This window comes from Vicugna pacos, chromosome X (assembly GCF_048564905.1).
Source record: "Vicugna pacos chromosome X, VicPac4, whole genome shotgun sequence".
Classification (NCBI taxonomy): Eukaryota; Metazoa; Chordata; class Mammalia; order Artiodactyla; family Camelidae; genus Vicugna; species Vicugna pacos.
The window spans coordinates 20,507,325-20,532,318 of NC_133023.1; the positions used below are offsets into that span (position 1 = coordinate 20,507,325).

At 34.7% G+C, this 24,994-nt stretch overlaps 1 pseudogene; it reads right to left on the minus strand.

The window, feature by feature from the left end:
* Positions 1-20,326: 20,326 nt before the first annotated feature.
* On the minus strand, positions 20,327-20,789 carry LOC102540869 (small ribosomal subunit protein uS15 pseudogene; annotated as a pseudogene).
* Positions 20,790-24,994: the final 4,205 nt, after the last annotated feature.

Below are 24,994 nucleotides of genomic sequence, written 5' to 3' on the forward strand. Positions count from 1 at the left end.
TCCCTATACAAACAAATGACAAAGGTGTTTTAATTTCATTTTGCAAAGGAGACAATTGTAATAGTATTTGTATAAAATATGTTGTAATTCATCTACCTTTGAGCAGAAGTGGTGTTGGACAAAAAAGATATATAATTGGGTTATTAGGCAACATATGCTAACTAATAGTTTTCGTTTTTAAAAAGTCATTAGCAATTCACTTCTCTCACTGTAGTTTAACTAATGGCTGTCCACTCATATCTAACATTTGAAATTGGAGACAGTGGATCACAAGTTTTAACGTATTTCTTTTCTTTTCTTTTTTTTTAATTGAAGTCAACTCAGTTACAATGTGTCAATTCCTGGCGTAAAGAACAATGTCCCAGCCATACATATATATATATATATACATACACTCGTTCTCATATTCTTTAACATATTTCTTTATTTCAAGATGCTGTTGATGTCAACTTGATGTCTTAGTAGAAGAGATGCAGTATAAATACAGCAGAGAAAAATCAGCAATACCTATACCTGCATCATAAGATAAGTAATAATAATAGCTAATATTCATTGCGCTCTTAACATGTACTGGTCATTTTTCTAAGTGCCTTTCATTTATCTTCTTATCTAACCTATAACCATATGGGATGGGTACCATTTTTTTTCTAATACACAAATGAGGAATCCAGAAGTTGAAATGCTAGTTAAGTGGAGGAGCCTGAACTTAAAAGTAAAAACATGTCACTACAGAGACTATACTCTGTTTCCTTATGTATCAGCAAGGTGATACCTTCAAATCATAGAACAACAAACACACACTCCCTGAGTAGCAAGGACCAACATGATATGAGAAAACCTTCACATAAGCATATGACAAGCAAGCATTAATTTTTGCCAGCATTTTGTTATGAAAAGTTTCAAGCATACAGATTTGAAAGAATCATACAACAAACAGTCATATGTGTACTACCTAGACTCTACAAATAACGTTTTGCTGTATTTGCTTTATCACATTTTTACCCATCCATCAGTCCATCCATACTTATTACTTTATTTTTAATCCATTTTACTGTAAGTTCAGGTCTTTGATTTTGTTAACTGTAATAGTGCAGAAAAACAGAAGTCCTGTTTACGGAGGATGTTAGAAAACTAATATTTGGGGGTGGTAAATATAGCTTAGTGGTAGAGCACATGCTTAGCATGCACAAGGTCCTGGGTTCAATCCCTAGTATCTCCATTTTAATTAATTAATTAATCTGTTTTTTAAAAATCACACCACAAATTGGGCACTGGCTTTTAATTATCTTTTAAATACCAGGTAGTTAACTTTTAAATCTGTATCTGCCTCCAAATATGCAGGTGTGAGGATTTAATGAGAAAAAAGACCATGCTTTCTACTCTACCTTGTACAGAGTAAATAGGTGGTCAATAAAGTATAGGCAAAATAACGAAGCTAATGAAAAAACACAAAAGCTACTAAGCTCATACTGCACTGAATCAGTTAATACACTGAAAGGTTCAGGATAAGATAGGATAAGATCATCTTCCAACTAGGTAGAAGAGAGTATTGATGAGATATTTTATAGTTGTATCTGGAAAAGTTTGAAAAAATGTTAGATTATTAGAATTAATCAAGTAAAATAAAGATGGAAATAAAGATCAGAAGCTATTTAGAATAAAGAGAGACAGTGGTACCAGGGAATACAGAAATATTATCAGATGAGGATGTTTACCTAGTTCTCCATAAAAACAAAGGCATTTCTTCAAGGAGCTGAGTTAACATAGTCCAAACACGTTGCTCTTTGGGAATCTAAACTGGAGCACCCAGAATAAACAATTATCTCTTAAACTGTCACTACAGTGTGGATTTTGTGAACAGCACTTTTCTCAAGTCCTTACGGACATTAAGTGAAAGTTATATGTGTACATAAAATGCAAATAAACAATTACTTATTGCAAATATTTCAGTGCTCCAAATAAGCAGATTACATATACAACTTTCTCTCGTGAAAATTGAGGCACCTAACACATTTCTTATTCCAAAATTTATCACATCCTAACACACACAGAAAAATGTCACAAGTATGAATACAGGCAAATCAACAATATCTTTAAAAAGAAATTTGAATTTCCATCCATGTAGGTGTAATCAATCACAATACCACAGCATAAGACAGAAGGAAAAGACAAAAAAAAAAGTCAATTTAGCCTCAGTAAGTTTAAAAAACAAGTGAGTAAATTCACTTAATTGAGAATAACATAACAGAATCAAAAATATCTGATTTAGGGTTGAAAAGAAAACAAAAGAATATTGCCCTAATGTAAGTCTATCAGAATGAACTGGCCACAAACTACATCCCTAAACACCTAAATGATGGAAATGTTTACAATCCTTATTTCAATGCTTAAGAATGCTGGCCCAACGTGTTGGTTTCAATATAAGAATAGCAATCATCAATCTATTCTTTTTTAACAAATTTTGCCAGAAGTAAACTGAAATCTGCTCCTTCAGTCATTACTGTTCTGAGAGCCAACCCAAATCAATGGGACATTGGGAATCATTAGCTATCGTATCAATAGTCCTGAAGTCTGGTAGTAATATATATGTGTGTAGTAATGTATGTAGTAATAGTTTGTTTTCATACTTTTGTCTACAAGTGATACATGGTAAATTATTTATGTAAAGAGAGGCTAATCATAACTGTACACATAACATTAGATATTTTTCTCATGAATAAAATTTCAAATAAACAGAATGAAATGTCCTTTGAAATGGAATATAATTAAATGCCTCTGACAACTTTAAATAGGCATTTATATCAATCCCAATGTTAAAATTTGTATTAATATCAATACAAAATATATTCCCATATCTGCCAATCTTTCATTAGGAAGTATAGGGTGTACATCTGTCCTGATAAACATTCTAAAGTACCAATCCAGATAAATAGCATGGATGCATTCATAAACTTTGGCAGAGTCCCAGTTCCAAGTGGTTTTACATTATGAAAACCATAAAATGTGGATATAGACTTTGCTTCTACACTTACATATGTCGACTGAAATAAATGCGCAGCCTAAAAGTTAAGAGTTATGTTTTATTTGGCGGGAGGACTCGAGCCGGGATGACAGCCTCTCAGATGGCTCTGAGGGACTGCTCCGAAGAGGTAGGGGAGGAGCTAAGATATATAGGAGCTTTACAACAAAGACCAGGTAGTTGGAACATTAAAAGATTACTCGTTAACTAAAGAAAACCAGGCATCTCAAGTTAAAGAATTTAGTGCTTTTCTGTGTATGGGAGGAAGCAAACATTTGGGCTCACTGAATTCATTCCTTTGACAAACATCTAGCTATCTAGGGCCAGTATCCTGTTCTTTCTTATTCTGAGTCTGCTCAGAGAGCACCATTGTGAGTGGCTGCAGAGGGCTGGCTGCAGGCCTGTCCCCACTGAGGGGTGGCGGCAGCTGCTAATGACTTGGTTTCAGCATTCTTTGTTTACTGATATGGTTGCAGTATTTTCACTCACATTGCAGTATTTTCGTTCACACATACATTAAAAAGATAGTCTTCCAATATATTTATTTTGTGAGGCAATAGAAGAAAAAATGTATCTCCAAATATTAATGTTACATGTTTTGACCAACAACACTCTACTATTACATTGATCTCATCAAAGAAAAACCTTAATCTAAAACATAATGAAAATGAAATGAAAATAGGTAGGACACTGAGAAAATCTACTACTCCTGTTGAAATTCAGCCTCTGTTATGCACCTGTTTTCAGACAGAGGAAGTAAATTCACAACGTTACAAAGACTCTACCGAGAATATCTTCTTGTATAAATTTAAATTTGGAGAATGTTTCCAGAAATTTCCTAGGTAGCTTCAATAATGATGAAAGTTTGTCTAAATACATTGAGAGAGAGAGAGAGAGAGAGAGTACTTAATATGAGAAATCTAATCTAACTAAGCCAAGTATAAGAATAAAAAAGGATTTTAACTACACTAAAAATGAAAACAACAGTTATGATTTTACCAAATCATCCATGAAAACTGAGTGGATACACCAAGAGACCTAGGAACCAGAGACTTAATCATGCTATAGGAAACATGGTCAGAGAAGATTCTGGCAATTAATAGTAAGAACCTGGACCCGCTATTTGAGTGCTAGGGGAATTTGCTAGTAGGCAGTAGGGAGAAGATAAGCAAGCAGGCAGCCTGCCCACGTAATAAGCAATGTCCACTGGAGGCCAGCCAGCAGATGTTCTGGCAGGAAAATGGTGTTGGGGAAATCTGTTGACTGGTAATCAATAGAATTACTAAAAGGCAATGCTCAACATGACTGAGGCTTGGCTTAAGGTAGTACCAAGGCAGTTAAAGGGACTCGGTACTAAGATGTCTGCTCAGAGATGGGGAAATAACAAGGATCTAGTGATTAACTAGAGTAAGAAGAAAAGGCCTTTGCCAAGTACAGAGCCAAAGAGTCAGTTATTAGAAATAAGAGCAGAATCAGCATCAAAGGTGAACTTGAAGCTGATCAATAGAATTATTAACTCAGACAATAAGAAACTCTCCAATAGAAAGGAGATTATTCCAGAGGGGGATATTGATTTGAGCCTGAGTTTTAAAATTAAGCAGCCCCAAATGAGGGACCTTGATAGATGAAAGATCAAGAAGCCAGGCAATTTATTACCATCATCTGCAAAATTAAGATGAAGTATGATGATTCTTAGAATACGATTGTATTGTAAGCCAGGGTGCATTGAAAACAATGGTATCATTAGGTATATTGCACACAATACTATTTCCCCATTGAATTCCCTACTGAAAAGTTTTCCTGCTGCATAATAAGAAAAGTTTTCATTATTCAGCACCTAGGAGTCTGTTTCAGTCAGTTCTTTTTCTTCCTTTTTTTTTTTTTAAGGCAACAGAAGCTGACTCCAAGTAATTTCAGCTGAATGTAAATTTATTGGAAGAATTGCTGTAGCTTACAGAATCAATAAGAAGGCTAAGGCTTATGAACCAAGCTCAGGAGATGACAAGAAAACAAAGGGATCTGAGGAATGTAGACACACCAATGCCACGCTACCAAAGCTGCCAGAATGTGATATTGATTTGGCATCATTTTCCGGGACTTAGATGCTGTCATCGTGTCATCACAAGCACAACTAAATTCTCTACCACCCTTCCATCACCACACCATTTCCTTAGATTCAAATTCCTGAGAGGGAGTACGTGATTGGGTAAACCTAAAGCAGGCTTACTCCCTAGCTTCCAGGAGGTGGTTTTCCTCTCACCTACTCTCAACCTCAGACAACCACTGGTCTGTTCTTGGTCATTATGTTTTCTGAAATTTCATATAAATGGAATCATATGCATTCTTTTCCATGGTTCCTTCTGCACAGCATAATGCTTTTTAAAATTTTCCATGTTGTTGCATGTATTAGTAATGTGTTCCCTTTTACTGCTGGGTAGGAATTCTTTAAATACCAAAATTTGATTATTTTTTCACCTATTCATGGACTTTGAGTTGTTTCCAGATTTTTGCTAATATGAAAAAAAGCTGCTATCAACTTTCGTATGGAAATATTTGTGTGGACATATGTCTTTATTTCCCTCGGGTAAACAATTTGGAGTGCTATTGCTGGCTTATATGGTGAGAGTATTTTTGACTTTGTGAGAAACTGCCAAGCTGTTTTCCAAAGTGGTTATGCTCTTTTGCATCCCTGCTGGCAATGTCTGAATGTTCCAGTTGCTCCACATACTAACACTAGGTCTAGTCTATCTCTTTAATTGGCCGTTCTAGTGGGTGTGTAGTAATAATCTATTGTGGTTTTCATTTGCATTTCCCTGATGACTAATGATGCTGGTAGTCTGTTCTTCTGTTTATTGGTCCATCTGTATATCTTCTTTGGTACAATGTCCCTTCAATCTGCCTGTGCCAGATTGCATTTTCCATAAACAGCCACAAGAATATCTTCTAACCCACATGCTTTTCTTACAAGAATACACGAACCATCAGGAGATAGGGTCTATGTCCCTCTTCTTTGAGGACTCAAAAGAGTGTACTTTCTGAGTATCTGCACAGGATAAAGTCCTGGAGATACTGAAATAAGACACTTGCATCCTTCGAGAATCTCAAAATAGTAGAATAATATATTTTTCTTTTGTCTAAATTTTATTTGCAATCACTAAGAGGTTTAGCATGCTTTTCATAAAAAAGATGTTTTTTGAAAAGTCAACTTATGTGATTCACATTAAAATTATAATGCTATAAATTTACAAACTAATGAATTTGCAATTATCTGTTTAAATACAGAATGCATTGTCCATTTTAGAACTTTATATATCAACTATTATGTAATAAGACAGTCTATGCATTTACACATCCTTCCTCTTTTTCATGAATTCATCAACTGCAATTATCTTTAATGAGGTGATACTTACAATTTTTGTCTCAAATGACATTGGTCAATAAAAATTCTGATAATACACTGAAAAGATATAGAACATGTACAAACTAAAACTTACATTTGAGTTAATATGAAATATTTGAAATAGGAAAAGAGTTTTTAATCTGGAATTAAAAAACAGAATATCTCATTATATACCAGAATATATGTATAATTAGGAAAATTACAACAGTTTCTAATGGTAGCATTAAATGTTCATTTTATTCCTTTATTAATGGAAGTGGACATTATTATAGAGTTCCTCTTTTTTTTTTTTTTTGCAGAAATTAATGCCAGCTTACTCAAAAGGCAAACTAAATGTTTAGAGCAGCAGAAAAATACACACAGTGATTTTGTTTAGTGTTTTAAGAACTTTCAATAAAACACCAACTTTGTCATCAAAGGAAAAAGCAGAACTGTTCACTTGCTTAGACTTGTTTTATGGCTTAATGCATTTTTTAGATATTATTACATATGAAGGGTGTACCATAAACTTTTTAGTATGTGAGCCTTCTCATTATTTTAATCTGATCAGGACAGGGCTTCATGAATATCACAGCTTCACGACATTGTGATCTTTTTGGACTTGTTTTTAGACCTACTGGGAAAAGAAAGGTGATGGAAAACGGTAATATTTTATAATCTAATTCTGAAGATAAGGAAATTCTTAGCACTGTGTTTGTTCCTAATTACATGGTTTCTCCTCTGAATCCTATTTCTTCAGGTTTTACTTTAAGTTGAGTAGATGGCAATTTGGAAAAGATGTATTTCAGTCTTTCTATTACCTTGTTTGTCGCAACTGGTGCATTCTAAGATATTTGATCTTTTCAAAATAGCCCTTTAAGCTTTATTATTTGTGTCCCATTTAATTGTTTCTCAGCATCTAAATATTGACTGATTAATCCAGAAATGAGACATTTGTGGGGCTGGTGATGGGTCATGCAACTTTGGTGAATGAGGGCTTAAGAGCCCAGATTTAAATTGTCAACTTCACATATACTGGCAAAGTAAATTTTATAAATGAAAACCCAACACTTTGAACTTTATATACCAAAGGCTTCTCCTACCTGGGTTCTGGAAATGTTCCTTCATGTACCATATTTGATTAAAAAACTTAAATATATAAGGCATCCAGTCAGAATTTTCCAACCTTCAAATTTTGAGAGTGCTTATTAACTCTATGGATAAGGTCCAGGATATCTGGACCAAAAGGGTAATTTGTTTTATTTTTTTTAAATCTGTTCATTTATTACCACAAAGCATAGGTCCACTGGCTTAACAAGCAAGCATACCATTTAAATACTGTTCAAAATTTATTCTCAAAATGCAACATTGATTGTCTCTGGTCAACATTTCTTTACCACATTGTGAAAACAACTTATAAAATTTGTGCTGTTTCCATGTAATTTTAAATTTGTTTAAATTAAATAAGTGATATGTGCATAGATCTCATAAAAATTACATGCGGAAAAAAATTCCTCTTGACCTCACCAAAATTCAAGTCCTCTCCCCAAAATATCTACTGGTGTAAATTCAGTGTTTAGACCTTTAGATCTCTTTCTACGGGTTTAAATATATGTATTAAAATAGTTGTAAGACAAATTTTTTTTTTACATTCTACAAGCAAATTAAATAACATGGTGTTTGTCAATCTGCAATTGCCACTCAACAATTTGTACTGAAGCTCTTGTCATTCCATAGTGTGAACTATATATATCTCCTTTATGTATAGGGGTACAGTGATCCAAGATATATAAATGCAAGGCTTCAACAACTTCTATGCTAGTTGTCATTTAAGTAGATTATTGTCTTAAGTTTTCAGGAAAAAACATTGTTAGGAAGACTCTTGTACATTCCTTTCGGAGCACTTGTACAACGATTTCTTTAAGATAATACTGTGTGCTAAGTCCTGTGTCATGTGAGAAAGGTGCTATTATTATCTTTTTATTGCACTGAAGGTAAAAAGTGATGGTAAAAAGTTTACACAGCTGGAAAAGAATCTGAAAAAGAATATATATATGTATATATAGAACTGAATCACTTTGTTGTACAACTGGCACTAACACAACATTGTAAAACAGCTATACTCCAACAATGTAAAAAAAATTTAATTAAAAAAAAGTTTACACAGCTAGTACGTGTTAGATCTGGGATTTTCACACATCCTGTCTAGCATCAGGATCAATGTTCTTAATAACTGCTCTTTCTACTCCTCGCTTTTCAACAGAATAACTACTGGATCCAATTGCATTCACATTTAAATTTCAATATATGAGGTCTATTTGCCTCCAGAAAGGCAACAGCAATTTACATCTACACTAAGGGTGACATTTTTATTGATATTTTCCTGGCATATCCTTCCAAGGGTAGGAATTGGTTTTAAGTAAAACAGTAATGAAGAACTCAGTATAGATTTTCGGTTCCTGTTGAGTATTAGAGCCTGTAATGCTATTACAAGAGAAGGTTCAGTAGGTACTGTCTCTGGAGGAACAGGTAAGTCGTGTCCTGTAAAGCGGACAGAAATGTGTTCATTCCACCACGCATCTCTTTAACTATGCCTTTATGATTTTACAACAGTTTTGAATCAACTATTTGGGTACTCCTGTAGTCTCATTTGTCCTGTTTCTGGTAGAGGAAATAGAAAGATGAACACTCACAGACTGAGAGATGATTCTGTGTCAGAGATGTATTTATTTGTTGTCATATATACATAAGTGGCTGTAACAGGAAACTGGATCCACTCTCTACTGTCAGAAATAATGGCTTCTGATTAACTATTTCAAAATCAAAAGCACCACCAACTCATAGAAAACCAGTCTATTTAAAAAATGAAGCAATGTAGTTACCTAGTGATATATATTGTCCATGGTTAAAATGTATCTGAAGGTTTGACATTTTTTGAATGGTAGAGTTTGACGTTTTGTTATTTGGAAATAAATTATTTGTACTTCCACTACACATGAAATTTCAGTCAAAAACTTAAGTTGAAATTTAATCTACCAACGTAAGATAAAAATTTAACGTAACAGTAATTATGCTTTTCCTCTGTTTCTATTTTCTGAATCACTTTGTATAACACAGGGTCAAAGATTTAACGAATTCCGGGTAAATCTTTGCATCTAGCAGGCAGTCACCCTGTTTGGGGTTAGCACGGAGGTCCTGGCCCACTTTTGAGGGTATTGGATCTAATGACAATTTAATTTTCAGAGACTTTGCTCTCCTAATCAACTCTATTTATGAAGTTAACTGCTCAGATAACACTCTGAACACCTGAATATTATTCCACACTACAGTTCAGTTCTTGAACCGTTAGGTGTGATAATTTGGGTCAGTTTCACACATGCGTTGCTCAGTGGTCTGCCCAGGACTTCCTACGCAAGTTTAAAGCATCTCTTTCTCCTGCTTCTTCCTCTCTTTGAGATTCTCCAACTCTCTAGTTTAGAAGGTAAGGGGCTCCTCCTGCCATCACCAGCAGAAGAGCGTCAAGTCCAGACTTCTCACTCAATCTCCAAGGACCTCATGGAGGAAGGGCGTGGGGGCATCCATGGTGTTTGGTTATTTGTCAAAAAAGTTTCTATTATCCTAGGTTGCCCCTTTTCTCATCCTGTAACTGAGAAATCAGGCTTTTCTTTGGGCTTCTTTGGGTATGTGCCTGTTTGGTGTTCTATATTAGACATTAATCCAATGCCCAATCAGGCTATATAGAACATTAAAAACAAAAAAGAAGAAGAAGAAGAAAGAATAAATAAGAAAAGGAAAAAAACAGGGAACTTGCTGTCACGTCACTCCTCAAGACCACAGAGTCCCCACCCAGTATGCCCTCTTCTTTCCACAATTCCGAGTCCTCCTAGGACGGTCTTTAGCTGTACTTATCAGGGAGGAGCAGGGAGAGATGAGTTTATTCCATTCTAGCTATTAGTATGTAGCCCAGTATGTAACCTTTTGCATCGTTTTTTTTTTTTTTCACTTAGCATAATGCTTTTGAGTTTCATTCATGTTGTAGTGTGTATCCAAGATCTTGCTGTTAGGAAGAGATTTATTTTATGGTTCTAGCTTCAGGTTCAAAAATGAATAATTTAAACTTCTGTGGCATAAGATTACTCTCTTATTGTTGTATTTTTGTTAGTTACTCTTGGCTGATAAATTGGGAGTACACTTTTTTTTTCAGATTGGCATATATTGCAAAAATATTTGTATTTCCCGGAATGTATTTCATCCAACATTTTTATGTGCTTGTAATTGTTAGTAGTGGAGATAGATGGGGATCCAAGGAGATTTGCATCAGTTCAATCTGCTAAGATTATAAACTGCATCAAATCCTTTTTGTAATAAACCAAAATAGACATAAATAAGCAATTGCCTTTTATAGAAAAATGTATAATATGGGAAAATGTGTCACTTACTTTATTTCATTTAATCTACACAATGATGTGAGGAAAAAGTAGTTAGGGTAGATTTTTTTAATTGCCAATTTTATGGGAAAGTAGACATCAAATATATTTGGGTAATTCTGATTAGGCATTTGATTAGAATGTAAAAAAGGCAAAAAGTAACCCAGGTCTTCTACTTCTTACTCCATATTCTTTTTGCTTCAATTTACTGCTAAATAAAGTGAAGCTTTTCCAAATTAAACTTTGAACACCATGCATGAAAGTAGATATGTAAAATTTTAATATAAGAACAAGGGAAGTTTAATTTAGCTGGAATACAATAGCTAGTTGAAATCTCTATTAAAATACTGTTGAAGATGTATATTACTACATTTTACTTTATAATTTTAGTAATTAAAATTTCTCTAACTGCATTGTACAATCAGTTTCATATTAAAATCAGTTTTAAAAGGATGCATATTCCTCTTGGAGCAGCTTTAGCCTTTATGTTTCATGGCTTTTTGCTTTGTAAATATCCTTGAAAAGAGATTTGGTAAAATAGGGCACTAGTGCCCTGCTTGCAAAACACGTAGAACTATGGACCCAGAGAGATTTACCACACAACTGTTAACAAACAGGTTTAAAACATGTAGTGTGAGGTACACAAACCCTGCAGTACACATTACAGTACAGAATGTCAATCAGACAACTAAAAGATGACACAGTCTGAAGGTGAAGACAATTTATGAAAGCTAAGGTTTGTTCAGTGACTAAATAAAAGAGACTGGTAATAATAGTTTTGTAGTTAACATATATAATATTGCAAACTAATATTTAAGCTATTTGAAATAGAAATATGATTCTTGTTAAGATACTCATATCTAGTTGCTTGCATTTGGATATTCCAATGAAATTAATAAAGCTGGCTAACACTCAACATCCACATTTGGAAGAACTCAGTTTCTCAAGCCAGTTTTGCTATTTACCAGTTATTTCTTCAGAAAAATGATATAATACATATGTATATTTCAAAAGCAATTTTTGGGGGGTTGGAAATGTGCTATGTGTTTATGGCTATGTGTATATGGCTATATTTTTTGCACGTTAAGTTAAATAATATATTTAAAGTGCTTAGCACAGCACTTTTTCTTCTAGATTATTATGATAGTATGAAAATAGTAATTGATCTACTTAGTTCAACAGCTCTTCCTAAGAGCTATTTTAGGTTTTGGATGAGAAATTATCAAGTAACTATGTTTCCAGAATGATATCCTATAATTCTATAATCCCTGCTCACTAAAATGCATCTCCATACAAGCCATCTCCACGGAGTGAGTTTGGGGTGTGGGAAAAGTACATGTGTTAGGTTTTTAGCTAACTATCAGATCTGTAACTCCCAGGAAAAAAAGAAGAGGGAGGAAGAGGAAAATTATACGGTGAGACACAGCCTACAATCCATTCCTTATGATAGTTGCATCTATGCAGCAACAATGTCTAAATGTCCTAGGATACACATTCCAAAAATCTTATATTCTAGAAAGTTTAACTACTTTCCTACCATCTTATCTGCCAGCAGCTATTGCATGTCATGACTTAATTCTAACCAGTTAGGTGAGCAAATTCTCAATTTCAGATCAAGGCCAAGAACAGGTGGTTTTGTTAAAATAGTTTTCCATTGGCACTCACATACAATCTATATTTATTAATTTTTTGTGTGTGTAGGAGAAAAACTCTAAAGAGAGATAGATAGATAGATAGACAGACAGATAGATAGACAGACAGGTAAATTATTTACAAAAGCCCAATATGGTCTATAAGTTTTAAATTTTTTTCATCAGACACCTGCACACATGTTAAATCACCCCCTCCCCTCCTCAACACACACACACATACACACACAACCAGAGTCTAAAGAGATGACAAAATTCTATTTCAAAACTATTCTAATAGAACTATTAGTTTTTCTCAGTTTTGCTCCTCTCATTTTCTGCATATTACCAAATCAACACTTTGTCACACCATTAAAATAATTTTGTTAACTCAAAATCAACATTTTGTGAAACTTTAAAAGGTTTTAGTAAGTGGAATATTTTTGCATGCTCTTATAAAATAGCTAATTATCAGTATATATTATGAAAAAATAGATAGTATGAACATTTAAATTGCCTAAAATATAATTTTCTAGGTTCTCTGATAATTTTTCCTTCCCCTCTGTTACTCATGATCACACTGCTCTGCACATTATCCCCTCCTTTTGAAAACATAAAAGTCCAGGTAAAATACCATTTCATTTATTAAGCTTTTCCTAATCATTTCTATAAAGGTATAGCACCCATCTCTCTGTTACTATAGTAATTTCTTCCTGTTGCTCTTGAAGTTAGTGATTATCTGATTGGCTGTCCCCCAGGAGGTTGTGATCTGCCTGCTGGTAGGTACCATGTCTCCTTTATATCTTCAGAACCTAACATAGTGCCACACACAGAGTAGGTGTTCAGTAAATGTTTTCTCAACTGAAGCAAATTAATATTTCAATATTAATACAAATTCTAAAATGTTAACACACATATACAGACATTATCTATGATTAGAAAAAATAAAGCCCTCTGTTTCATCTTCCCCAGTTTTTTATAAGCAGCTTATGTTTGAATGGGAATATTTTCCTAGACTTCTAAAACCCAAATGAGATTTTAATTATACATGATAGCAGACTATTGTGTGAAGGGATTTTCATTTCACTAATTTTAGTCTTTCCTTATCTTAATGGGATATTTTTGAGAAATTTAGTTTCCCTTTACCTATGACTAAAATGTTTACTTTAAAGTCGTATTAGCTCTACCTAACAAACTTGGGTGTATGAAAGATGTTTATGAGTATACTTTGAGGTGGTACAAATTAGATGTATAATTTTAGAATACTCAAACTAAAAATTTCAAAGTACTCTAAACCTGACACTAAGATATCATTATTCTAAATTTTAAATTTTACATGAAATTATATTTTGTGAAGTGAATGAAGGTAAGACAATTTAATGTTCTACTAACAGCTACACAATAATGTCTCTCTTCCTTATAGCAGTCATTATGTTTGGAGTATCTTTCATTTGAGTTGTACTTCCATATATATTTCTTAATGAAGTATACAAAATATTGAGAAATTAGTTTGCCAAAATTATATTGGATGTTCTATGAACACAAACTCGACTCCCAAACTATTCTGTAATGTAGACACCATTTTACAGATGAGGAAACTGATGTCAGAAAGATTAACTACCTGGATATCTTTATCATAGGACATCTTTATTTTAAATTTTCTTAATATTTCTACTTCCTTTGTAAATTTTTCATTTTAAAAAGACTTTAAATAGCTTGTGCTTTCCTAATAGCTAACAGTTAACTTAATAAATAGGCATACTTAATGTTCCATTTGTTATGGTTAATATCACTATTTCAATTACTAAAGAATCAGAACCTACTAGTGCAAACTGAAGCAAAGAAATGTAGTATATTAGTTGTTTCTAATGCAAGGCCAGGAAGACTATAGCAGAAGTTATAAGATGTTAAAATATCATCATGATCTCACTAGCTAAGTTCTGAAAACTATGGAACTAGTTTAAGCAGAGAGGCAGTGATGGTTGACAGCAGAGATGCTGCAGCCAGAAGACCTGGGTAAAAAAAATCTACTCTTAAACAAAAAAAAGAAAGGGAGAAAGGAAGAAAGGAAGGAAGGAAGGAAGGAAGGAAGGAAGGAAGGAAGGAAGGAAGGGAAGGAAGGAAGGAAGGAAGGGAAGGAAGGAAGGAAGGAAGGAAGGAAGGAAGGAAGGAAGGAAGGAAGGAAGAAAGAAAGAAAGAAGAAACAAGAAAGAAGAAAAAGAAAAAGAAAAAGAAAATCTGTTTTAACTTACTAGCTTGGCAAGTTACTCGACCTTCCTCAGTTCCAATTGGTTGTGAGGATGAAGTGAGAATATATACAATTTAGAATAGTACCCAGCACACAGCGAGCACCAGAAACAAACTGTTGACTGTCATTTCCTTTCTATTTGACAAGCTCGAGGGGCTCACCCTCTGCTCTCCTTTTTCCCCGTCATTATGGCTTTTATAGCACACTGTACTTCTCCTTGCTGGTTAATTTTCAGAATTGTAGTCAGTAGATTCTGCCGTGGAGAGTAAGCTAATTTTCCCTGTAACTGGTACAAATAGAAAACAAGATATTCAAGAATCTCTGGTTTCATCATTTGCCCACTGCTTTTCTCCCTCTATACAGTTTTCCCATGGGTAAATTTTCCACTCTCCACTATTCACCCTCATCTCTATGCTGATCACATTCAAATCTCCTTCTCCAGCAACAAGCTGTCTCGGATTGAGATGTGGTCACCAAGGAGGCATAAGATAGAAATGTGGGTGCTGGGATTGGCTACGAATGCAGGACTGGCAACAAGGGTTCCTTCAGGTTTGGCAAGCAAGTGACCTGATAGTAATTAGGGTAGTTTGGAGAGCGAGCCTGCAAGTGAGGTGAGACAGGGAATCAGGGAATCAGGCAGAGCAAAGGACTCCTGCCTAAGCTTGCATTTTTTCTGAATGCCGAAAATCAGGACTAAGGTCAGGCAAGAAAGCTGCGTGCAAGTTCACCTGAATCCTTGAGAGCAAGTGCCTCCTTCAATGTTGCACCCTAGGTGCTTCTCCTTGGCTCTAGTCCAGGCTTTGCAGAAAGCACCTTCTCTCTACACCCAAACAAGAGTTATCAAATCTAACTGAACATCATAGTTACCTATGGAGTTATTCTTGGGTTATTTTTTTTAAATGCAAATATAAAAATGCAAATTCCTACATCTGCACTTCAAATACACTGAAGTAGAACCTCTGAGGGTAGAATTCAGGAAACTGTATTTTAAAAAAAAACACCTACTTCAGTGATTCGGATGGATGAGGTCTGTAAGATTCACTGGCCTTCAGCACTGAGGTGCTATCCCTTCATGCCTAACCTCACAGCTTGATCCTGGTAGATAACTGGGTAGACGGTATTAATAAAACACACCCTTTTGTCAGATGCATTCTAACATCCTGAAGTCTAAAGCCAGCCACCTGGTTGAGTCCAGAATTAAAACGGCCAGGGAAGGGGGAAGAATATGTCAAATGAAATAAAATCACACAACCTGAAAGTTGGGAGCTACGTTTTACTCGGTGGGCATATCTGAGGACTCGAACCCCTTGAAGCCCGGGATGACAGCGCCCAGATCGCTCTGAGGGACTGCTCTGAAGAGGTAGGGGAGGAGCCAGGATATACAGGAGTTTTACAACAAAGACCAGGTAGTCGGAACATTAAAAAGAAAACCAGGCATCTCAAGTTAAAGAATTTAGCGCATTTCTGTGTATGGGAAGGAACAAACATCTGGGCTCACTGAATTCATCCCTTTGACAAGCACCTAGCCATCTAGGGCCAGTCTCCTGCCCTTTCATATTCTGAGTCCCCTCAGGGTGGCTTCAGGGGCTGGCCTCCCTGCTTGTCTGCATCCTGAGGTGGCTGATGACTTGATTCTTTGTTGACTGATATGACTTGCAGTATTTTTCATTCACAAATACAAAGTTACATGACAAAGGGTGAGGATACCAGGATGGGGAAGAACTGGGGCCACACCTACCTAAGGCCCCAGCTCAGGTGTCACCTCTTCAGGAAGCCTTTTCCTGACTTGCTCAGACCCAGGCCCACTTTTCCCTTCTGAGATTCTCCACTGTACATCCAAACCTCACTGAAAAGTTTAACATTTTCTGTCTCCAAAACTTCACCTGAAATATCCAACTGTCTAATGGCCATATCCAACCAGATACACAAAACACATCCAAAACATATTCTTTTTTTAAAAATTGAGGTATAGTTGATGTACTATATTATATAAGTTTCAAGTGTACCACATTCTGATTCAGTTTTAAAAACGTTCTTTTTATTGTAATCTCATTTATAGGATAATATCCAAAGTCCTTAACATAACATATAAGACATGACATGATCTAGTTCTCATCTCTCCCAGCCCTCCCTTCCTCATATTAAATTGCTTGTGGTGCTTCAGCATAAGACATGTCAGTTCCTGCTCTTATTATCCTAGGATGCCCTTCAAGCATAACAGGATTTCATTTGATCTGTGTAACTTTTAATTTTAGACCCAATTGGGCTATTTTCCTGAAACCTTCAAAACTCCATTGGGTATTATTAGCTTGCATTTTCATTTTCCCAGATTTTATTTATATATATATATATATATATATATATGTGTGTGTGTGTGTGTGTGTATATATATAGAGAGAGGATAAACATAACAAGTCACCAAGGTGGACCTGATGGATTCACCTTATACCTCATGGTGATAGAAGAGTACACAAAAAAGATGAGCCCATGGCTTTCGAAGCACAATGACATCATTAATTCATTATTATTGCTCAACCAGTGGGATGGGCCATTAGATTAGCAATGCTTACTCAGAGAGTAAATACATGGAAAGCTAAGAAACGGTGAATAATGGAAGTTACCTGATAAAATGAAGAGTTAAAGAAACCTCGCCCACTCACCCAACACACATAAGTACTGTAGTTTTCGGGGGTGATGAAAAGTCCTAACCACAAATGCTTCTGAGATTCTACCTTGTCCTTCCTAATTTAATGCAAACACTGTCTGTGGATAATATGATATCATGTATTGTGCATCTCATGAACTCTTTTGAAAGGTTTTTTAAAAATTATTATTTCCACATCAGTTTAGCTTGCTTGAGGAGTTTATCTCGCTTGAGGAGTTTATCTCTAATAGTACTAACATGATTTTAAAAATCAGTTTATATTTGTTATGAATCTCATTTACGTGTTGTACATTTATCAACTCCTATACAAATCTCTCAAAACTGGACAGTTTCATTGTCAGTCGAATAGAAGAAATTTTCTGTGAGATAAAGATATCTGAAGACCTGTTTCCAATCTTTTTTGATTCCTTAAATACAATTGACTGAAATTGTTTAGTATGAGGGAAAAAAATGTATCCTTCCCTATTTTGTTCTTGAATTTGTGTGAACACCGCTCATGGGATAGCTTATAAAAGGGAGAAAAATATTCAAAATAGATGAAAGAAAAATGAATAATTATGTATATAAGATACATTTTTAAGATATCAGATTGGTATTAGTTTCTATATATAACCAATTCATCATAGTCTCTAAAAAATCCTTTTATCTTGCTTAGAAAGAAATAGCTCAATTACATATTCTAAAAGGCAATCTACAGCATTTCAAGTATGTGGGATACTTTCTAATTTTCTTTAATTTGTAAGGAAGAATTAGCATGTAAATAGGTAATTAAGAAAAGGCATAAAAGGCTATGATAGAAACTAACACATTTAGAATAAGAATAAAAGTTTATTTTCCTATTTCTTGCAGCACAGAGAAGTAACTAGGGTAGAACATTTATATAGATGACGAATAAATCTTAAGGCTGTGCTCTTGTAATCTGTTTCCTTATAGCTTACGATTTCCTTTTTAAAATGTAGGGAAACAATTTAAGCAATCCCTTCAAAATCTTAGTCAGAGTGGATGTCTATTTGATGTATAACAAATGTCATTACACTGAGAGGCAGCTGTATGGAGCTAGCTGTGCTCATTCATTTATTGTAGGACTTGATTTCACAAGTCAGTTTTGCTGACCTTGTGGTTCAAATCTGTCATTCAGCTGTATTTAAACTTAGTCCATGTCACGGATGCTCAGAGAGCCAAAACTATGACTATTAAATCTATTAAATGCTTGTGTATGACCCAAGATAGCAGTATAATACTTAAGGCTTATTCAGAAAATAAGAGGTAGCTCGGTGTGATTGTAGAATTGATGGAAATCATGGGGAAAGCTGTAAATAATGCTAGAAAGGAAGCTTGGGATCAAATTGTAACGGATGTGGAATGTTATGATAATATCATTATTTAATGGCAGGTCGATTATTTTTAGTTTATATCCTTTTCTCTCTTTGTTTTATTTTCACTACTATACCAGAAGTGGTATAATGTCATAGCACAGTGTGAAAAATGGACTACTTGTATGTGGAGAAACCAGAAGCAGAGGTATCAGGCTAAGCCTAAACTAAACTCTGGAGAAAATCAGAAAGGGGTTACTTCTAAGGAACTGACTTGGGAAGAGCATGTAGAAAGTCTCTGGGATGATGGAAATGTTTCATATCTTCATGGGAATTTGCATCTGTTTCATATCTTGAGGGGTTGGTTACACAGTGTAGGCTTTTGTCAAAACTCAAGGTGCAGTACACTTAAGATTTGTTCACTTCCCTGTGTGTGACGTTTGCCTCGAAGAATAACAGGTCTGAAAACAAACACTGACTCTAGATAAAGATATGCATGCTGATGTGTTTAGGGGTAAAATGCAACAAAGAACAAGCCAGATTGATGTATGGAAACAGGAATGGCTAGACATACGATAAGAGAGAAAACAAATATAAGACGTCAGGAACTATAGAATTTAAATGGTAGTCATCTGGATATTCCTGATTCAAGTATTTCAAATTTCCTATTTGTTTGGAAATTTTCACACTCAAATGTTGAGCAAAAATAAACCAGATCAAATTGTGCAAAATACTTTGCAAGTGGTAACAAGAACCACACTCTGCCCTGAAAATCAATGAAAAAAATAGTTAATGGAGACACAAGTTTGAAAAAGGTCATACTATTGTAATAATAAACAGGCTCCATTACAATCTTGGAAATTTCTGTGATAGTAAATATATATTTTCTGAAAAAGACATAGCTAACATGACACAATGAATAATGTATACTTTTTCTGTACAAGATATGTACTTTATACAAAAGTAGAACAACTTTCTAGTTGAGCTGGACTAAATATTATTTACATTCTTAATAGGGTACGGGTGGGGGATAAAACATAGTGGCTTCTGATTATTCTAGAAAAACAAAATGATCCCAATGGGAAAATTGAAAGGTACAGAAAGGTAACTTACAGGTGAAATAAGATCACTACCACCAGAAATATAAAACGAAAAGAAAGATTCAGGGGACTTCAATATGATCCTAGTGTTTTTGTTTTAAGTAATTCCTTTGGAATACTCTAACATTTTCTTTATCCTGGCTGGGTAGGTAGAAGGCCTTTAAAAATGTCCTCATGCCTTAGAAAACATAATGTTTGATCATTTGGCTGGTTCATCAGAATGTTCTTAAATTTTTTTTTCTAAAAATGTGTATATATGCTATTGCATTTATGAAAAGAATGCTGCTTAAAGCATTTCAAACATTTAGAAACTGGTGTTCTTTAGGGTTAATGCTCATTTTCTGCAAATATTATAAAGATTAACTATTAAGCAAATCCTAACCATTGACGATCATCCAAAATGAATTTATTAGGTAAGTATTAGGAATTACTGCAGGGATTATTAAAAGGTAATTATTGAAAAATATTACATTTATAAATTGAGTCTCACCATGGTTTTGGCATATTTTTTTTCTAGTTGCACAATTGCTTGAGTACACAGACAAATTTATGCAACCAGGGCAGAGGCTGTGGATGACCCATATTTCCAATTGTGGGGGAAGACTCGTTTGGTCTTACAATACCGAGCCAACGAGTGAATACGGCTCTCAATCAGAATCAGATAGAATTTAGCATCTTTATTCTTTCTGTTCCTCTCAAGATGCTTTCAAACAGCAACAGAAATCTTAATTAGTAATAGAGAGCCTCAGGAAAATCAGGAGCAAGTCCTTTGGACTTAAGAATCCTCAAGATTCTACTGCCTGTCACAAAACATACTTGTGTTAATGCCTTGTCAATCTCTCAGGACCACACCAATTTGTGATGGAGTCAGGCCCCCTTCTTGGCCAGTGTGTAGATCTGCTCTTTCACGTTGTCACACATCAACTTAAGCAGGGGTGGGGTAGGGGGCTGCAGCAGTAGGGCAGACTGCACTGGGATAGGCCCTTCCTGGGAGCGTGCGTATGACCCATGATGGTGGCAGAAAAAGGAGCCATTTTTGGCTTGTTTAAATTGTGATATTTACATTTTAAAGTACTGGCATTATGCTGATCTTTGGAAAACAAATTTGAGTGAATCTGTTCCTAATACTGAAAATGTAGAATGTGTATGACTTATACTATATTTCACATCTTTTGTATCATGTAGTTGTAGTCCTAATAAGTATTACCACCAGTCTACTTAGATTTATTTGTAATGGATCCAGATATGTCAGGTAAAATGTTTTTTTAAAAAAAATTAGCTTTGACCTTCCTCGTTCTAGTTTCTGAAAAGCTGAAATGTTTCTTTCATCTGGTGATTTTAAGCTGTTGATCCTCTTTCAAAAATCCCAAAAGAAACATATGGCAAAATTACATCGTACAAGCTTTCCACTTCATCACCTCATCAGAAATTGAAACAGAACATTAGGAATTCAGCCAAGAGTTGCCATCCAAAGGCCATACTTTTTGAATGCTGACTCAACTCCGGCATTAATTATGGGTGCATATGATGGTTACTGATATATCTTTGGAACATCCAGAAATTGCTTGAGAAAATATAGTAAATTATCCTTGTCAAATATAGAACAGGTACTCAAATCTTTCTGAAAGGGAAAATGAAAGTGAATTAAGGAGAAACATCCTCTAATCAGACTCAGATTTAACTTTCAAGTATGTAGCACAGCTACATACTTTAAAAAATTAGCTTTGAATGACGTTTGATGATTTTGTTTCACTGGAACTTAAACATACATGTCACATTTGATTTAAGAAATAGGTTTAATAGTCAAAATTAGTTCAGTTCTTTTAAATAATTTCAGTCATTAAGCATACTAGATATGAGTTTTTTAGAGTGGAATAACCTCCAGTAAAAGTGAACAGAAATATACAGTATTAAGAATATTTCATTTAAATATGCCAAGCGAGGCAAAATTAGCAACAGAGCATTAGCTATAACTATTTCCTGATTCCCGGCAGGTCAAGGACAAGCAGAGAGAGAGAAGGAATGCAGCCACAGCATAATTTCCAGGTCTATAAGTTCTTTTGGTTTTCCTGCTTTTTTTTAAACTTTACATTTCTCTCTTGATTATATTCATGTTTCCTTTGTTTTCTTAATCATGTTTATAATAACTGTTTAAATTATTTGTTAATATTATCATATCTGTCAATTCTGGATCATTTTCATTGATTTTTTTCTGGTTATAAGTCATATTTCCTGTTATATGTATGTTTAGTAATTATTGATTGGACGGTACATATTATGAATGTTAATGTTGTCCATATTTTGTTGTTTTCCTTGAAAGAGTAATGACTTTCATTTTTGACAATTATGTACTTGCATATCAGCATTTTTTGTTGTTGAGAGTTTTTTCTAAGCTTTGTTAAGATAGTTTAATGATAGCTAAGCTAGGTTAACTTTTATTCTAGGCATAGTATAATCTTGCTCCTATAATGTGGCCTTTCTAGAATCTCTACTGAATTCTCAGTGTAATCAATAAGGCTACTCTACTCTGGTTATGTTCCAGCCCCATGTGAACTTTGAGGACTGTTCAGTCCTCTAGCTGTCTGATAGCTGTCTTTTGTCCAACCCTGAGAAGTCTCACCTAATGCATGTGACACTTATTCAGCCACATGTTCCAGATGACCCCAATTCAGATATATGGGATTCATTCAGTACAGAAATCTCTCTGCTCTGGTACACTGCCTGACAAACTGCAGCCACCTCAGCTCTCCAAACTTTTGTCTCTCTCTCTCTCTTTTTTAAATTTCTTTGTCCATTTTATTTATTTATTTATTTTAGGTGAGGGGAGGCAAATAGGTTTGTTTGTCTGTTTGTTTTTAATGGAGGCACTAGGGATTGAACATAGGCCCTTTTGCATGCTAGATGTGCATTCTACCACTGAGCTACACCCTCCCCCTATCTGTCTCTTATGCCTGGAAAGTCCACTGTGCTCAGTGAAGTCTAGTAAATGCCTGGGACTGAACTCTGGGGCTACTTATTGCAGGGCTCACCTTGTTCTTTTCCTTCTCTCAGGGATCCTGCACCAGTAGTTCTTCAAGTTTGAAAAGAGTTGTTTCACATATTTTGCCCATTTTTCTAGTTATTCATGGTGGAAGGTGGGGAGCAATTTTATTATCAGTTATTCTGCCATGATCATAAATGGAAATGCTTTATCCGTGATTCTTAAAATTCCCGAGAGAATTCAGATGTGCATTCTAGTTGATGTTTATCAACGTATCAGGATACACATAAATGAATTCAGCATAAAAGAATATACGATCATAGAAAATTATCTGTACCATTCAAATTATCTGTATTTTCACAAAGTATATGTAAGATTTTTCCACTTGCACCTCCATTATTCTTTAGTGCATTATGTCCTCCTCTGTTCAATTAATTTATCACTTAATACACAAGTAACCTAGTTTCTGAGTATCAAATTTTAGTTATAAACATGTACTTTTCATGTATCACTGAATAGCTTGAAAATAATTACTTAAATTTTTTTTGTTCTGATTTTATGTCAGTGGAACTTTGCCTTGGGGAATATGGGCATGAGAACCTACCCTCTAAACCAGTAGGTTGACAAGCTCTCAAACCACATCTGGCCCATTGCCTGATCTTGTAAATAAAAGAGGTGGGTTTTTTTGAATGGAGTCACACTCATTCACTTCTGTATGATCTATGGTTGCTTTCATTCTACTACAACAGAGTGAGTAGTAGAGACAGAGACCAGATGGTCTTCAAAAGTATAAAATATTAATTATTCAGCCTTTCACAGAAAAAAAATTTGTCAACCTCTGATCTAAATTCACATATTTGAGTATGGGTCCTAGTCAATAGACTGTAAGCTAATGATCCTACAAATATCATCCTTTCATTTCTTATCTAGAACATATGCACAGTAAGCATAGGAGGGATATTCTTGGTCCAGTTTCCCTTGTCTCCCTTAGTTTCATGGAAGCACTCTGTGAGGGGGATACAAGCGTGAAAGAAGATTGATAGTAACAATGAAATCACTCATACAACATCTTCCAGTATTCCTTCCGTAAACTAGTCCCTCACTGTGGGCACAGCTAGCACTTAATTTAACAAGGTTTATTTGTACGTATTTAAGAGGAAACACACACAGACATCATATTGTATTATATTTATAAATAGTGCTTGTAAAACACCTCAAAATTAAATACAAATACAACAAAGATGAAACATATTAATAAAAAACGCAATAATCAAAGCTAATATGATGATGTACAGTCCAATTATTACATCTATGGGCTGCAAGAGGGTTTGATTTAGAGGTTAAAGAACTTCTGGAATGTGTTAAAACCACAAAGTGCTGCACAGGAACCAGATTTAAGGACTCTAAAGCAATGTCAGAAATATCAAAAGCATAATTGCCTACATGTATACTGTATTAGCATAATTTTTTTCTTTTTTACCTATGTTACTCGGCAAGTAGTTGAACTATTGAAAAAATTTAAATGAACAAACTATATTTTAATTAAAATGAGTTTTAAAAAAACTCCAAAAAAATAAAATAGACTCCAGTTTTGTAGAGCATTTAAAAACTTTCAGTAAATGTTGTTTTCTTTCTCTGCCTCCTGCTGGCATCTAAAAAAATCAAATTTCTATCTTCAGTAGTATGAAAATGAAAACATATTTGATTGACAGTAAATTAAATCATATGGTAACAGGCCTTCAAACAATGAGTCTAATAAAGTAATCAGGTCATTGCTATGAATCTAAAATTACAATCTAAGTTAAGAAACTGTAAATATATGTTCACTGTGTATTTGCATTTTAATATAGTTAATTATTATATTCCTTTTATTTCAGTTGAGTGATTTTGTGTATCAGGTACTGCACTATGCTCTTTTAGGTATGGTCTTAAAGCAATTCATTACCATCACTGTTACGTAGTTTATTTCAAGTTTCAGAGCAATTGCTATGAACATACCCAACTGGCTGACTGATAAGACTGTTGTGTGCCTGGCTATGGGGTCAGTGATGGAAATATATCATTTAGTAAGACAAATATATTGGCTACTCACATGGAGCTTAGAATCTATAGTTATACTGATCTCAAGGCAGTGAGGACCTCTATTCTCAATCTATACCACACTTTCCAAGGGTCTTGTTAGGAAGGGAAGTGGAGGTGGTAGCAGTGACCTTTTCATCTACTCTGTCATTATAC